This window comes from Scyliorhinus canicula, chromosome 9, assembly GCF_902713615.1.
Source record: "Scyliorhinus canicula chromosome 9, sScyCan1.1, whole genome shotgun sequence".
NCBI lineage: Eukaryota > Metazoa > Chordata > Chondrichthyes > Carcharhiniformes > Scyliorhinidae > Scyliorhinus > Scyliorhinus canicula.
This window is the reverse complement of record NC_052154.1, coordinates 164169691-164185546: the sequence shown is the minus strand read 5'-3', so window position 1 is coordinate 164185546 and position 15856 is coordinate 164169691. Positions and strand designations below refer to the sequence as shown.

The 15856-nt window shown below is 53.3% G+C and overlaps 1 non-coding gene across 1 annotated transcript; it reads left to right on the top strand.

Annotated features, from left to right (window-relative positions):
- Positions 1-12850: 12850 nt before the first annotated feature.
- Positions 12851-12945, top strand: trnai-uau. Its single transcript has 2 exons — positions 12851-12888; positions 12910-12945. It is a non-coding gene; the product is annotated as a tRNA-Ile (tRNA).
- The last annotated feature ends 2911 nt before the right edge of the window (positions 12946-15856 follow it).

Below are 15856 nucleotides of genomic sequence, written 5' to 3'. Positions count from 1 at the left end.
GATGCCGACCACCCCCCAGGACAAGCCAGGGCACCCACAGGACATGGAACGACCCGGGCCGTCAGGCATACAACGCCCCCACCGAGGGCCAGGGCGCCCACAGGACAGGCGTTTACCTGGGCCGTCAGGCATACAACGCCCCCACTCAGTGCCAGGGCGCCCACAGGACAGGCGTTTACCTGGGCCGTCAGGCATACAACACCCCCACTCAGTGCCAGGGCGCCCACAAGGCAGGGATAGACCCGGACCATCAGGCATACAACGCCCCCACCCAGTGCCAGGGCGCCCACAGGACAGGGACCGACCTGGGCCGTCAGGCATACGCCACCCCCATCTAGTGCCAGTGCAGCGACCCCGGGCAGATGACGGTGTCTGGCTGCAGTGTCAGGGCTGCATGCAGGGACGGTCCAGGTGGAGGGTGTTACTGTGGCCATGAGTCAGACATTGTCTAACAATGTAGAGCTTGCAGCTCATCGCGGGTACAGACGTGGACTCCGGGAGCGTCTCTTCTGGAGCTTCATTCCTGTGGATCGGTGAAGGGGGGATGGCGGGTGGGTGGGAGTGCGGGAGCCATATAGGGGCGGGGCGCTGGTTATGGTAGGTTGGGCGGGATATGGTGGAGGGGCGGTGAATTGATGCGACCATCAATTCACTCGAGACAAGAGTAGAATAAAGCGTGGCTTTAATCAACTTAGAACAGTGCCTGTGACTGATTCAATACTGAGAACTGCCTACAGGTCGACTGCTCTTTATACCTCCCTTCAAGGGGAGGAGCCATGGGCGGAGCCCATACATGCCCCAACATGTTCCCCTATGGATAATGCCATACAATGGCCCATCGGAGAAGCCCACAAGGGCAACAGCATAGCACAGATACAAATACAAGGGCAACAGCACAGATACAAATACACTGGTGGGTTATTGGTATAATACATTCACCATATTCACCCCCTGTTAAAAAAATGAAGTCTGGCGGGGGTGACAGGTTCATAAGTTCAGCCGGTCCGGCGCACAGATTGTGCGCTGTGATTGCCGAAGCTCTGGCGTTGTTGCTGGCCCAGGTGTCGAACTCATCCGTGCTGGCATTGGTAGTGAGGGCGCCAGGGCGGCTACAGACATGGACTCCGGGAGCGTCTCTTCTGGAGCTTCATTCCTGTGGATCGGTGAAGGGGGGATGGCGGGCGGGAGGGAGTGCGGGAGCCATATGGGGCGGGGCGCTGGTCATGGTAGGATGGGCGGGATATGGTGGCAGGGCGGTGGTGGTGGTGGTGGAACCGGCGGGCACCAGGTCCCGGAGTGAGACCGTATCCTGTCGGCCATCGGGGTGTTCGATGTAAGCGTACTGGGGGTTGGATTGTAGGAGCTGGACCCTCTCTACCAGAGGATCGGACTTATGGCTCCTGACGTGCTTTCTGAGTAGGACTGGCCAGGAAGGAAGCGAGGCCCCTGAGGTGGATCTTCATGTCCGGGTGAATGAAGCTCTCTGTACTCCCGGAGTCGAAAAGGCAAGATGTCTCGTGCACGTTTACCCGGACGGTCATCATAGAGCTCCGGAGGTGCTTGGGTCGTGACTAATCCAGCGTGACCGCGCTGAGTTGTGGGTAGCGGCGTGGTTGGTGGTGCTGCGGCGGCTCCGCGATGGCTGCCCTTGTTGATCGTATACGTCGAGCGGCGTAGCAGATGGCGGTCAAGATGGTGGCCCCCGTTGGTCGAGCGAGGCGGGCGGTGAGGAAGAAGGTGTCTAAGATGGCGGCCCCCAAGGATCGCACGTGGCCGGCTGCGTGGGGGAGCATGGCCAAGATGGTGGCCCCCGTGAGTCACACGTGCTGTGAGGGCTGTAAGATGGATGCCCCCACGGATAGCACGAGGCTGATGATGTGTCCGCAGGGGGCGGAGTCGGGAGACCCGCTGCCACACTGCGGGGTCTGCGGGCCTGTGAGTTAGAGTTCTTGGACCTGGCCAGGCAAACTTTGGCGAAATGTCCTTTTCTCCCGCAGCTGCTGCAGTTTGCGTTACGGGCCGGGCAGTGCTGCTGGGGGTGTTGGGACTGGCTGCAGAAATAGCAGGGTAGCCCCCCATGGTGGGCGGGCGGCCGCGCGGCACAGGCCTGGGGTAGTCTTTGGTCAGGGGTCCACAAGGGGGTCGCGTGGTCAGTCGGGAACGGGTTAAGGCTCTGGAACGCTACTTCCAGAGAGGAGGCTAATTTTGCCGTCTGGTCCAGGTCCAGGGCCCCCTTTTCGAGTAGGCGCTGTCTCACGTAGATGGACTGGGCTCCCACCACATAGACGCCTCGGACGACGAGTTCCATATGTTGAGTCACCGTAACGGCCTGTTAGTTGCAGCTGCGTGCGAGGACTTTGAGGTCGCGTAGGTAGTCTTCTAGAGATTCCCCGGGACGCTGGCAGCGAGTGGTGAGGATGTGTCGCGCGTAGACCTCGTTCACGTGCCGTACATAGAGGCGTTCGAGCATCGCGAGGGCGTCTGCTTAGGAGGAGGCCCCGTCGAGTTGAGCAGAGATTCGTTGGCTCACTTGTTCATGGAGGAGGCTCAGCTTCTGTTCGTCAGTGATGGAAGGCGTGGAGAAGGCTGTGAGATAGACCTTGAAGCAGTGGAGCCATTGCGAAAAAATTTATTTAACCTCCGCGGCCTGCGGATCGATTCAGTCGGTCAGGTTTGAGGGCCGATTCCATATTTGCGTTTAAGTTGATTAAATTTATGCCACCATCAATTCACTCGAGACAAGAGTAGAAGTAAACCGTGGCTTTAATCAACTTAGAACAGTGCCTGCCTGCGGCTGATCCAATACTGAGAACTGCCTACAGGTCGACTGCTCTTGTTGGTGGGTGGTTGGGGTGAGAGTGGTGGGCTGGTGCCGTACTGTGCTGTCCGTGCCCATACTCGGTGATTCCCACAACCCCCTAGTCTGTGACTCGTGTGGCTATCAACCCATCCCGTGCCCACTGGCCCAGCCGGTAACGGTGAGCAGCCTCCCGTCCATGTCCAGCCTGTCTGTCCTGTACATTTCCCCCATCCTCCTCATCTGGGGGGGCCTGCCCTTCATCGTGTTGCTCCTCCTCCCCCTCCTCTGCCTCCAGCACATCGCCCCTCTGCTGGGCTATGTTGTACAGACGCAGCAGACCACAACGATGCGGCCGACCCTATCTGACGGGTACTGGAGGGCCCCTCCAGAGCGGTCCAGACACCTGAAGCACATTTTCAGCAGCCCAAAGCACCTCTCTATCACACCCCTGGTCGCTGCATGGGCATTGTTGTAGCCGTTCTCCGCGTCAGTCTGTGGTCTCCGTATAGGCGTCATCAGCCATGACCGCAACGGGTAGCCCCTGTCGCCCAGCAACCAGCCCGTCAGCCGCGGGGGAGAGGGGGGGGGGCATCCCTCGAACATGGTAGGGATGAACGATTGTGCCAATATGCACGACTGCCGGGTACCGGGCACAGACGCGCATGATCCTCATCCGGTGGTCACAGACCACCCGCACGTTCATGGAGTAGGTCCCCTTCCTGTTCGTGAACACAGCCTTGTTATTCGCTGGTGGCTGCATGGCGACGTGCATCCCATCGATTGCCCCCTGGACCATGGGTATCCTGGCCATGGCAGCGAAGCCCGCTGCCCGGGCATCCTGGTGGGCGCAGTCCACAGGGAACTGAATATAACGGTCTGCTATGTCGTACAGGGCGTCAGTCACTACACGGATGCACTTGTGCACCGATGCCTGGGAGATGTGGGACAGGAACCACCCTGTCACGTAGAAGTTCTGGGCCACCGTAACATTGACGCCACCGGGAGAGGGTGTCCGCCCCTAGTGCCGTGCGGTGCCAAGTGTATCATGAGCTGGCAGATATGGGCGACGGTTTCCAGGCTCATCCTGAGTCTCCTCCTGCATGCCCGGTCCGTGAGGTCCTGGTAAACACGAGTAGCGGTGGGGCCTCATCGGGCATGTCCGTCACCGTGGCACCTCCTCCTCCTCTTCCGCACGGTAGCAATGGGCAGCACGGTAGCATGGTGGTTAACATAAATGCTTCACAGCTCCAGGGTCCCAGGTTCGGATCCCCGCTGGGTCACTGTCTGTGCGGAGTCTGCACGTCCTCCCCGTGTGTGCGTGGGTTTCCTCCGGGTGCTCCGGTTTCCTCCCACAGTCCAAAGATGTGCGGGTTAGGTGGATTGGCCATGCTAAATTGCCCGTAGTGTCCTAAAAAGTAAGGTTAAAGGGGGGGGGGGCGGTTGGGTTACGGGTATAGGGTGGATACGTGGGTTTGAGTAGGGTGATCATTGCTCGGCACAACATCGAGGGCCGAAGGGCCTGTTCTGTGCTGTAGTGTTCTATGTTCTATGTTCCTCCTCGTCCTGTTGGGCGGGCGGCCCTCCAGCCTGGATGGCTGCCACCTGCCCCTCTGCGACGTGCTCCTCTGTGGCAGCCTCTGCTGCCTCCCTGGCACGCTCCTGCTCCAGATCCCGTAAGCAACATGTAGAAGGGCGGCTCCCGCCACGGGGGCCAACATTGCTGGGTGATGCCCAAACATAACGGTCTGCAGGGGGTGGGGCGTGGGGGTAGACGACATGTCATCATTGCCCATAACCCCCCTCCGCAACCAGGTGCCATGGGCTGCATGGTCGCCACTGTTGTCAGCTGGCACCTGGCCAGGCAAACCCCCGCCCCCCCCCCCCCCCCCCATCCCCGGCACTCCAGAGCCACGGCACCACCCATCCCCGGCACACCCATCCCGGCACTCCCGAGCCACGGAACTCTCGAGCCACGGCAGCCCCCATGCCCGGCACTCTGATCCCTGGCACTCCAAACCCCGCCCCCCCCCCCCCATCCCTGGCACTCTGATCTCCGGCACTCCAAACCCCTGCACCCCCCCCCCCCCCCCCCATCCCTGGCACTCCAATCCCCGGCACTCCCGAGCCACAGCACTCTCGAGCCACGGCAACCCCCATGCCCGGCACTCTGATCTCCGGCACTCCAAACCCTGGCACCCCCCCGCCCCCTCCCCCCTTCCCCATCCCCGGCACACCCATCCCGGCACTCCGAGCCACGGAACTCTCGAGCCACGGCAGCCCCCATGCCCGGCACTCTGATCCCTGGCACTCCAAACCCCGGCATGCCCCCCCCCCCCATCCCTGGCACTCCAATCCCCGGCACTCCCGAGCCACAGCACTCTCGAGCCACGGCAGCCCCCATACCTGGCACTCTAACCCCCGGCACTCCGAACCCCGGCACCCACCATCCGGCACACCAATCCCCGGCACTCCCGAATCACGGCAGCCCTCATCCCAGGCACCCCCCATCCCCGTCACCCCCGAGCCACGGCACTCCGATCCCTGGCACATTCCGATCCCCAGCACTCCCTCCCCACGGCACCCCCCATCCCCTCTCCACCCCAACCCAAACCCACCCCCCAACCCCCGGCACCGACCCCGATAACCGGCACGCACCCTCGGCCCTGGGGAGCACCCTCCACCGGCACCCGCGACCCCCCCACCAGCTACGGCCGTGCCGTCTCCTCTCCGGCGACCGCCCCACGCCGACCCCTACCTCCTTGCCTGCCGGTGTCAGCCAGCACGACTGGTTGACGCCGTTAAAAAGCATGTTTAATTTACGCCGGCGTGACCTAGTGTCATGTCAGCGGGACCACCTGGGCCGGAGATTTGAAGCAGCCCTGGGGCCCATCGCGTTGCGCTGATTCTCGCCATTCTGTCAGGCGCGTGGTGCGATTTTACGCCGGCTGAGAATATGGCGGCCGGCGGCGGAGCGGCGGGGTTGGATTCACGCCAGGCCCCGGGGATTCTCCGACCCGGCGGGGTGTCGGAGAATCCCTCCCCCTGTTTCATGTTTGCATCCATTTGATTTTCTTAAATTTATTACATGCATTGATTCAATTGCCGTGCTTTCTGATTAAATATTAAATAAATTCTGGAAATCCTTGGAGCTATTACATCCACATGAGGCAGCACACAACACAATTCAACACTCGGCTTTTAAGCCCAGAAAAATGATCGCTCATTTAAATGATGAATGCATCTTGTGCTTGAACTGTGGTCGTCATAATGCCGGCAAATGAAAGCCATCACTCAGACAGTGGACACAATTTTCCTCTTAAATGGTGTTAACACTATTCTCGGCACACTGCATTGCACCGAACGCAAAGTACCCCTTTGAGCATGTGAGTGCATTTTCCCAATTGAGGCATTAGCTTAAATGGAGAAGATGGTTGGACAAAGAGAAAAACGAAAAGGCAATGCTAATGGGGTGTTTTGTAAAGGCCAGCGTTGTTCGTTTTTCAACATTTTAAAATATCAAAACAAGAATAAATTTCAGTTTGATACTGTGGTAAGGATGAGAGTTTCTGAGTCCTGACAAACCACTGAATTAGAAACAATAGCCGGCAAGATTCATAAACTTCATTTGGCTATTGTCTCAATTAGCTGCCATTTAAATGTCGACGTCACCCTCCTATCATTGTTGTGGTGTTTGGCACTGATTCATCTGCAGATTCATCTAAAATAAGGGCATTCATGGCTCTGGGAACTGATCGATATATCAAATTCACTTAAAGAGACATGTAGGAGGATAGTACATTTGTGACATCATCTAAGACTTTTTTTTTTCTGTGCTGTGATTTGAATTGCTCTACGTCCCTAAGTCCCGAACAGTGTTTACGCTTACTCAGACAGCTGGGTAACTTCACAGTATGCCTGAGGAAAAAATAGAAAATTATCTTCAGGTTCTAATTTTATGATATATCCTTAGGTATACTTTTTAGTTGGCAGAATAATATTACACCGGTTTTTGACGTACGCCTTAACTGCAAAATAAGCTTATTAAACAGTACAAAGATTATTAATGGAAGCAACACAACATGGATTATTAGAATAGTTGTTCGGGGACCACACGGTAGTCACTCCGGATGCCACCATAGAGGCCCTACATGTCAGATAAGTCTGCCAGTTGGAAAATATGTTTGCACTGTTGCCTTCTTTCCATTTGGAAATTGAAAAAAAATATCTCACTTGGGAACCAATTTTTCCATGGCCTGTTTTATGCTAAATGAACTGAAGTCTGTTTAATGTGGAGGCCAGTGATGAGACGTAAAAGTTCAATGTGCTGACCTTCATAGCTACTGGTGGAATTGACCCTGTCCCAATCCCTGATAGTTGCAGCAGCTGGCAAAATTCAGTGCTGACTCCCTATTGAGTAACATCTCAGAAGGCAGTTCTCCTTAAATTGGGCCAAGTGTATGTGTCTCGATCTGAATATCTAGATCCCGGGCTGCTTCCAAGTGGCTGTCAGATAACCAGGTGGCACAAAGTACGGCAAGGTGGCACAAGGCACAGTGGTTATCATTGCTGCCTTACACCGCCAGGGACCCGGGTTTGATTTCGACCTTGGGTGACTGTCTCTGCAGAGTTTGCATGTTCTCGCCGTGTCTGCCGAAGTTTCCTCCAGGTGCTCCGGTTTCGTCCCACAGTCTAAAGACGTGCAGACTAGGAGGTTTGGCCATGCTAAATTGAACCTTAGTGTCCAAAGGTAAGGTGGGGTAGGGCAGTACGGTGACGCAGTGGTTAACACTGCCACCTCATGGCGTCGAGGTCCCAGGTTCGATCCCGGCTCTGTGTCACTGTCCGTGTGGAGTTTGCACATTCTCCCCATGTTTGCGTGGGTCTTGTCCCCACAACCCAAAGATAGGTGGTTTTGCCAAGCTAAATTGACCCTTAATTCGTACTCTAAATTTATTTAAAAAAAAAAAACAAATGCAGTAGAAAGGTTTGTGACTGCCATACTAGTCTGCAGTGTGGAGTCAGGTTGGCTCATTTGCTTATGTGAGGGCATCATGGGTTCAAGCTAATTTGGATCTTGAGCAGCAAATCTTGGCCGGTGTCTTTTTTGCGTCACCAACTTTATTAAACTTTTGAAGCGATGCTTCCTACTCTGCCTCAGTGCTTTTTCTTGCATATTTACTGCTGGTTGTGCCTTCACTGTCGTGGGTGCAACCTGGTCGACCAACTGTGTCCTCAACTCTTCCCCTTCCTTCTCATTTGCTGATTCTGTCTCCTTTTCTTTTTGACTCTAGTGGTATCCTTCTTGCTGCTGGACTCTGCTATGTGATTAGCCAGTTCAGGATCCCTTGCTGTAATGTCTGCTTCTGGATCTTTTACTGTGCAAGCTGACTCTGGCTCTTCTGTCACAATAGCTGATTCTGGGGCCTTTGTTGGATTGGGGAGTTTTGGTTGATCTATGGTGCTTGCGCTCGAACACTGTGCTGCATGCCCCTCAACTGGTGAGGCATTCACTGTTGGCATACTTTTGGACCCTTTCGCACTTGCAGGCAAGTCTGCGACTTCAGGAATGATCTGCACACCCTCGCACTCTGGTGTCTTAGTTGGATCAATGTCCTCAACATTAGGCATTGCTTCTTCACTTTGTGTTTTAGCCTCAATGAGCGGCTCATCCTCATCTGATATAATGATACACGCCTCGTCTTTCGTTGGAGAACTGGACTGTCAGATCAACGAAAAATAGGTCTCCAACGGACATCTCATCAATTGCATTGGCTGATCCTGTGTGGTCCACTTCGGGATACAAAAAACATTGGGCTGAATTCTCCGCTGTCGGGATTCTCTGTTTTGCCGGCAGCCCGGGGGGTTTCTCAATAGCGTGCGGCTGCCCCACAATGGGAAACCCTATTGATCAGCCAGTGAAATGGTGCTGGGAGAGTGAACATGGGAGGGGGTGGTCAGCTTGGGAGGGTGGGTTGTTGGGGGGGGGCTGTATATTTGTGTCACCGTCATCCAAGCCCCCTAGTCGGTGAACCTGGAGGCAATTAGAGCGTCTCGTGCATGGCAGCCCTGCCGCACAAGCTGTGTGGGCTCCTGTGCCTGCATGGTCCCCATTCCCTGCCCATCCTGGCCCTCCTCTGCATCCTCATCGTCGGACGAAGCCTGCCGTTCATCTGCCTCCTCTGGCATGTCGCCGCTCTGCTGTACAATGTTGTGGAGGACGCAACAGGGCAGCACAATGTGGGAGTCTCTCCTGGTGCTAATCTCCTAGTGGTCTAGGCACCTGAACTGCATCTTTAGGACGCCGATTCACTGCTCGACAAAAGACCCGGTCGTGGCATTGGTCTCATTGAAGTGGGTCTCTGTGTTGGTCTGTGGCCTCCAGATAGGGGTCATCAGCCACGACCGAAGCAGATAGTCCCTAATGCCCAAGAGCCAACCCCTCACCCAGGCGTACATTTCAAAGGTATCGTGTACCATCGAGCTTGCCAGGATGAAGGCGTTGTGCACGCTGCCTGGGTATCGGGCCCAGACATGCATGATGTGCACCTTTTGGTCACACACCAGCTGCATGTTCATTGAATGGTACCTCTTGTGGTCTGTAAAGGTCAGCCCCTCATGAGCCAGTGCTCATAGGGGAACATGCATCCTGTCGATCAACCACTGGACCTGGGATACATCGGGGATGGTGGCAGACCCCGCTGGCCTGGTGGATCTGGTCCACATTGAAGCTGATATATTGTGCCGACTGGGCATATAGGACCTCTGAGATGGCAGGGATGCACCTGTGCACGAGGCCTATGAGATCCCAGACAGATCCCCACTCGACGCCTGAAAGGACCCCGTGGCAAAAACGTTCACCTTGACAGCCACTGGGAGTGGGTGTCCTCCCCCATATCCTCGCAGTTCCAGGTGTGCCATGATGCAGCATATATGCCGTGCGGTCCCCCTGCTCAGCCAGAGTCTTCAACGGCATGCCCGGTCCCACAGGTTCGCGAATGACAGGCGTTGCCGGTACACACGAGGTCTGATGCGGTGCCTCCTTTCGATCTCCTCCTCAACCTGTTGGGTGGCCATCTCTCCAGTCTCACCGGCTGACTCCTGTTTCTCTGGAGAGACCTCCCCGAGCAGCTGCTGCAGGTACAGCCTCAGTGCAACCCCCACGGCTGCAGCGGCAAGTCAGATGCCAACCATTCCTGGTTGGATTCCGAAACCCATTGTCTGCAGGGGGTGGAAGGCAGGCATGCATGGTGCATACCCCCGTGCCCAACCAGACTCAACAGTACACATGGCAGCCCCTGCCTCCCTCCCTCTTCTCACACACCCATCCCAGGCCATTCTTTCTGGCACTCTGCCCTCTGTACCACACCCCTGGTCCCGTCAGTGCCCGGAACTGTGGGGGCCCTTGGACCCAGTGTCCGTCCCTGCCATTAGGGGTACCAGTGGCTGATGCTACCCCTGTCAGTGGTACTCTCTACAGCCCCAATTCGGCACCTCCCTGTAGAGGCAAATGTGGCCGTTGTTCTAGTGTGGGCCGCTTGATGCCCCACTGGTGAAGTCCAGTTGTGGTGTGGGGGGGAGGAGGTAGGTGGGGAGGGGGTCTGTTGGGATGGAGGAGGGGTGGAGGTGGGGCGTGGGCACCCATATGGCCGGTGTCGCTATGTGCAACTAAGGGCCACGGTGGGCGGTCGTGTGGGAGGCGTAGCAGGGTGGCTGCCTTGCAGGCCGCGACAAAGGCAGACAGCCTGGTCATGGGGGGACATCCCAACCACACAGCCCGTCCCATGGTCACCCGCAGCTACTCCCCCCAGCCTTGGCAGACGCAACCCCCAGCTAGCCATGCCAGGACAGACCGGAAGACCATGGTCTGGGAACCTGTCCTACCTCCTCTCTCTCTCCCTCAGCAGCCACTGCGCCTGTTCCCCGATTTTGAAACCACAGGTGAACCCTGCCATCAGTTATTCACACTGGCAGGACGCAGGAGCGCATCATTGTGGGAGGCCTGGAGAATCATGGGATGGGTCCGTTAATGATATGCTAACAGCGTTTATTGTATGTGCGAAGTTGAATGCACTCACACCGCTGTCGAGGCACCGGAGCATGGTATTCCGCCAGATGCACGGCGCTAGCTTCGATTTTCCGCTGACACACGATTCTCTGCCCGATCGTGCCTTGCGATTCTGGATTCGCTGGACGGAAACTCCTGCCCAAAATCGCTCACTATAACCACCCTGCCTTTATCACATGCTTGCCAAATCTTTGCATTGATACATTTTGCCATTTCAGAGCTGCAACTGGGGGCCTATACAGCCACAGTCATAAACATAGAACAGTACAGCACAGAACAGGCCCTTCGGCCCTCGATGTTGTGCCGAGCAAAGATCACCCTACTTAAACCCACGTAACCCGTATACCCGTAACCCAACAATCCCCCCATTAACCTTACACTACGGGCAATTTAGCATGGCCAATCCACCTAACCCGCACATCTTTGGACTGTGGGAGGAAACCGGAGCACCCGGAGGAAACCCACGCACACACAGGGAGGACGTGCAGACTCCACACAGACAGTGACCCAGCCGGGAATCGAACCTGGGACCCTAGAGCTGTGAAGCATTGATGCTAACCACCATGCTACCGTGAGGCCTTTTATATTTTAAAATTCTTCTCATAAACTTTCTGCTATCTGCCTACCTCTTGATACATCCACCCATCATATAAATCACTTCATCCTTAATCATTAGTGCGACTCCTCTCCCTCTACCGGATTTTCTATCCTTCCTGTTGAGCTTGTAACCTTGGATATTCAATTCTTAGTCCTGACATCTTGCAGCCCTGCATTAGTAATCACCAACATTGCAGCCTGCACCCCCACATCCCCGACACCCCAGACCCAACTCCAACCAAACCACTTCCCTCCCAGTGGCTGCACTTTGGAAATGAGCTGGCATGTTCTGTCTGCAAGCATTATTTGCGACCTGAACTTTGATCTACTATGTGATGGGTGTTATTCTGTCCCAATTGTACCTTCTGTTGTCTAAAAGAGAATTGACAAAAGGGATAGAAGCTTTTTTGCATGTTTTCTCCTCGAAAGTATGGAAAAGTAACACTTCTCTTCCATACTTAAAGAGGAAGCAGGTTTGAAATCGGGTGCAGTTTTCTTGAAACCTTTCACCTGTCAGAAAATAATTGTCTTCATTTCTCCTCGGTATAACTATTTTATGATTCTATGTTACTACAATCAGGCTACCGTAATGTGACAGACGTTTCTGGATAGATGGGCCGAATGGTCTTTTGCCACGATATCTATCTTGCGGTCACATCTCCCGGCTTGTGTCTGCTTCGATTTGACTATGAAGAGGATCATAGCTGAACCTTATCCTGTTGACACTCTGTGTCCACACACATGTTAATGTCCAGCAGAGGTCACTAGATAATGATGTTCTCTGATATGAAGATATTCTATAACAAAATATATTTGTAAGTGACATGGTGTCTCCTGTGTAATTCACTTGGTGGGAGCAGATTGTTCTATTCAATGTGGCGAAAACACATCTGGGGCATTAAATTGAGGCATCAATGTGATTCAGGAAGCCTCTGGTGCTAGGAGGTGAGTTATATGTTTTTTGATTTCTATTATACAGCTTTGTTTTAACAAAAATTGACAATTAGTAAAAGTATAAATTTACATTTGCAAATGAGACCACTAACCTTTATTTCGTACACATTGCACTGACTTTTCACCGTGGAGGCGGGAAATGGGAGCTGGGGCTGTTCCATGTCCTGAACCTACCATGTTGGTGGAGGAGAAATGGTGTGAGTTGGGATGGGAACAGCCACTGAACAGGAACTGTGACTAGAGCGGCCCCTTAATTGACTTGGTCCTGACCAACTAGGGGCAAGTGGGTTCTCGAAGCAAGAGGCCCTTCGGCTTCAGAGGACAATCCGGCTGCAGTAAATGGTAAATCACTGAATGGTGATTAGGGTGCTTCAAAATTAAGATTGATTTCCTTGATGTTCAATACTATTACTGACTTCCTGCTTGAACTGTCTGTTCCAGTGGCGCAATCGGTTAGCGCGCGGTACTTATACAGCAGTGCAGACGGCGAGCTATGCCGAGGTTGTGAGTTCGATCCTCACCTGGAGCAGGAATTTTACTGAATATGGGTAACATTCGGGTAACGGACCCGTTTGCAGCGAATACAATTGCAATTGAAATGCATGACAGACATCAATCGCCCATGTTATTGTACTTAGGGATGTACTAAGCAGGGAGACCAACAGTGACTCGGTTAATGGTTCTCCCATTGACTGGAACTTGCTTACGCTGACGATAGACGATAACTTGGTGATGGGACACCCCAAAACTGCTGCACTTTAAGGGGCAGCATGGTGGTTAGCATAAATGCTTCACAGCTCCAGGGTCCCAGGTTTGATTCCCGGCTGGGTCACTGTCTGTGTGGAGTCTGCACGTCCTCCCCGTGTGTGCGTGGGTTTCCTCCGGGTGCTCCGGTTTCAACATCGAGGGCTGAAGGGCCTGTTCTGTGCTGTACTGTTCTATGTTCTATGTTCCTCAACATCAAAGGGGTCATTATTAACCAGGAACTCAACAGGAGCAGCCTTATAGTTACCGTGGCTACAATACCAGTTCTGAGGCTGGGAATGCTGCAAAAATAAACGAATCGATTGACACCTGAAAGCATGTCCACCCTCTGCAAGGCACAAGCCAGGAATGTGGTGGAATAGTCTCTACTTGCCTCAATGAGTGCAGCTCCAACAATCCTCAAGATGCTCGACACCATCCGGATAAAGCTTGATCACCACCACATCCATAATTTCCCTTCTTCAAAGGGCAATTAAGAGTCAACCACATTGCCTATGGGCCTGGAGTCACATGTCGGCCAGACCAGGTAAGGACCAGCCCAGTTTAGCTCAGTTGGCTGGACAGCTGGTTTGTGATGTAAGAGTGAGTCCAACAACGCGGGTTCAATTCTTGTACCGGCTGAGGTCTTTCATGAAGGCCCAACTACTCAACCTTGCCCCTCGTCTGAGGTGTGGTGATCCTCAGGTTAAATCCTCAAAGGGGGAAGCAGCCTATAGTCATCTGGGATAATGGTGATTTTACTCTGCCATTCAATATGATCATGGTTGATCTGATTGTAACTTCAACCCCACATTCCTGCTTAGTCCTGATACCCTTCAACCCTCTTGCTAATCAAAAATCTATCTAGTTCTGTCTTCAAATATTCGGCTTCCCCTGCCCTTTGAGGAAGACAGTTCCAGAGACGCACGACCTTCTGAGAGAAATTATTTCTCCTCATCTCCATCTTAAATGAGAGACCCCTTATTTTTAAACAGTGATCCCTAGTTCTAGATTCTCTGACAAGAGAAAACATCGTTTCCACATCCACCCTGACAAGATCCCTCGGGCAGGATTCTCCATTCTGCTGCGCCTGTTTTTCGGTGCGACGGGCCCCCACCAGCAGTGGGATCCTTCGTTACGGCAGCCGGCCAATGGGTTTTCCATAATGGCCAGCCCACGCTGTCGGGAAACTCGCAGGCGTGGGTACACTGCCGGCGAAGCAGAGATCCTGCCCACGGAGAATCCCGCAGCTTGTATTTACAGCCGCATTCCTTTACATGTTCCTTCTAACAGGGGTTCCTGTCCTCACCAGTACTCCACTTGTTGATTAACCCCAAAGCCATCCTTTTCTTCTGCTTGGCATCACAGCACCTGCTTTCGTCCTGACTGCTTCTGCGAGTTTTTAAGTCTGTGAATAGCAAGAAGTGAGTCGCTGACTTCGCCTTGGTTTTCAGCTGTTACATCTGGCACCTGAATTTCAATAGGGTTTGACATGGGCCCCTATCTCAATGGCAACAGAATAACATAGGCCTGTCACCAGACAGAGTTCAGGACACTTCACACCATCCCCAATCCAGGGAATTTGAAATTCAAGAGACAATTTAAAACATAGCCGTCTTATAATGTCTAGCAGTCAGAACAAGTGGCAGCAGGGTGTACCATTTATCATGCGCAATGCCACAACGTGATAAGCCCCCTTAGATAGCACTTCCAAGCCCACATTGTTTGCCACCGAGAAGGATAAGGACAGCGGCACATTGGAACATCTTCACCTGCAAGTTTCACTCCAAGTTATGCACCATCTGGACTTGGAAACGATATCACCCTTCCTTCAGTATCACTGGGTCAAAACTTTGGAACTGACTCCCTAGCAGCACTGGAGGTGTACTGCAGTAGTTCGGAAAGGTGGCTCATCGCTACTTTCTCAAGTAAAATTAGGGATTGGAGACAATTGCTGACCTTGCTGGCGATGCTCAGATCCCATGAAAGAATAGAATAAAATCACGAACAGATGCATTTCAGAATTATGTTCTATTTTAGTCCTCCTGGATAAAGTGAGTTGTGGCAATTTTCAATGTCTTCACCTGGAATTAATGGGACAATCGGAGCCTGGCAATGGGATTGATATTCTGACCATTCCATTTACACCAGAGCAAGGCCTGGTGTTTAGCTGGCTCCAGCTTGAAAGGGGACCTCCCATCAGGAATCCAAACCCCCATCTCTTTCAGGTGATAAGCCTTTAATATGGAAACGTGACTTCTAACACAGCTTAGGATCCCGATTTTCATTTTAAGTTGAAACTGGTCATTGGCTGCACTTTAAGCACATTGGTTTGGAAGTATATGCGTCTTGTTGACAATGAAGGTCTGGAAACCTCCTTACAGGAAAGGCTCCACTGGTTAATACTTGGATGAAAAATGAAATGAAGGCAATCACATTTCTCAGAATGACGTTATCACCTTTATCACATTTAGTCTGCAATATGTTTTTCTAGTAGCTTCTGAGACTGCATTGTCAGGGTTTAATTGTTATAAAGTTGGCTGAATGGTTTCAATGTCTTTTAATGTGGGATTAAGGGATTGGTGAAGAGTTTAATAATGACAGTTAATACCAAGGGGCTTTGTGTAAGATTTCCAGGCTGGGATATAAATCAAAGGGAAATCAACTCCTTTTACACATCTCTGGCTGCAAGGTAT